Here is a 1,968-nt window from a genome sequence, read left to right on the forward strand (position 1 = left end):
TACTGCCTTCCCAGGCCATCAGCTGGGAGCTGGATCAGACGTGGAGCAGCTGGGACTCAAACAGGCACCCATATGAGATGCTGGCGCTGCAGGCGGAGGTTAAACTACTACACCACAGCACCAGCCTCGGTTTCTTTGCTTACTCCAGTGTTCTGAGTTCTTAGGCTTTCTGAGTTCTTAGGCTTTTCATTTTCTGCAGTGTCCCACTGAGGTGAAGCTCTGTGGGGAGGTCCTATCAGTAGGAATTCAGCAAAAAGAACAGGAAACGACCTCAAAGCAGTGTTGGACGTGGGAGAGAGAAGGCCTGGGGAATGACATACGCTCCCCCCTGGTCCTGGGGGTACACGTCTAAGCCGCCTGCCTGTGTCTGTAGGGCTCAGTTTCTCCAGACCCTGTCCCACTCCACCTCTGTCCTGCAGTGGAAGGTGCTTCTCTGTGCACATTCCCATCCCACGGTAAAGGCGAGCTCCTTTGTTCATCCTGGAGGCTCAGAGGCTGGAACCCTGTAGTCCTGACTCTCCCTAGAGCCGATGGTGTCTCTGCCCTTTATTAGTGACCATGTTCTGGTTCTCAGGAGGGCTGAGGTGAGCAAACAGTGGTTCGATTCTCGATTTTCCCTTTGCCAGCTGCCCTCCCCATCCTTTATTCTGTCTCCACACTTCCTCCTCCTCCTTTCTCTCTTCTCGTTTTCCTGCCTTTATCCCTTCATCCTTGTCACTGCTCACTGCTTTCTCTCCTGATTCTCTCTCTCTCTCTCTTTTTTTTGACAGGCAGAGTGGACAGTGAGAGAGAGAGAGAGAGAAAGGTCTTCCTTTTGCCGTTGGTTCACCTTCCAATGGCCGCCGCGGCTGGTGCGCTGTGGCCGGCGTACCGCGCTGATCCGATGGCAGGAGCCAGGTGCTTCTCCTGGTCTCCCATGGGGTGCAGGGCCCAAGCACTTGGGCCATCCTCCACTGCACTCCCGGGCCATAGCAGAGAGCTGGCCTGGAAGAGGGGCAACCGGGACAGAATCTGGCTCCCCGACCGGGACTAGAACCCGGTGTGCCGGTGCCACAAGGTGGAGGATTAGCCTATTGAGCCACGGTGCCGGCCTCTCCTGATTCTCTTTTAAAACCACCCATTTTCTTTGTACAAGATTTAATTAAAGATCTTTATAAAGTAACATCCAGACTCCGTACAGCTGCCAAGGAGACCCTGGTATGCTGTGGGGACTGGCAAGATCTTTATAAAGTAACATCCAGACTCCGTACAGCTGCCAAGGAGACCCTGGTATGCTGTGGGGACTGGCTGGGGCATGGCAGGTGGCTCTGGCTTCCCACCCTTCTGCTCTGAGATGGGGGTGGTGGGCAGAATCTCATCTTTGGTTTCCATAATGCTCATGTGGTAGGGCAGGGGCTTCTTGGGGCCAGTCTTACCACTTGGGTCCCAGGGCAGCATGATCTTCACCTTGATCCCCAGCACACCTAGGAAACAGAGTTAGGACCTAGCTAGGGTTCACTAGCCCCTACCACACAACAGGAAGAGTTGACCCAAGAACCTCTGATGTGGTCCCTTCTCAGACAAATGTCTCTAAATCAGGCAATGAACAGGATATTTTTGCCAAAGGAACCCACGCACAGCACCACAGGACGTGGCACTGACACGGCCCAAGAGCAGGACGTGACCTTTCTGACTCGTCATTATGTCATCACCAAAGAAAACCACCTATTTTCTTTCTGGCATGAATGGTGGTGGTGAGCTGAGGCAGGGAGATGCTGGCTTCCAGTTTGTGGTGATAGCATTGTCTTTCACACTGGTTAAGGGGATTTGGAAGGCCCAAGTGGAAAGTAAGGGTTGGCTGGTTTGTTTCTGCAGAGGCTGGGTGGGAGGGGAAGGGAGAGTGGAGTCAGATACAAAAGAATGGAGATGAAGATCTTGCTAGGCAACCTTGGCATCACCGGAGAAAGATACTGGAGTGTGAGTCCCAGC

At 53.5% G+C, this 1,968-nt stretch overlaps 1 non-coding gene across 1 annotated transcript; it reads right to left on the reverse strand.

Annotated features, from left to right (window-relative positions):
• Positions 1-1,550: 1,550 nt before the first annotated feature.
• Positions 1,551-1,696, reverse strand: LOC127490438 (small nucleolar RNA SNORD15). The gene has a single exon (XR_007918388.2). It is a non-coding gene; the product is annotated as a small nucleolar RNA SNORD15 (small nucleolar RNA).
• Positions 1,697-1,968: the final 272 nt, after the last annotated feature.

This window comes from Oryctolagus cuniculus, chromosome 2, assembly GCF_964237555.1.
Source record: "Oryctolagus cuniculus chromosome 2, mOryCun1.1, whole genome shotgun sequence".
Classification (NCBI taxonomy): domain Eukaryota; kingdom Metazoa; phylum Chordata; class Mammalia; order Lagomorpha; family Leporidae; genus Oryctolagus; species Oryctolagus cuniculus.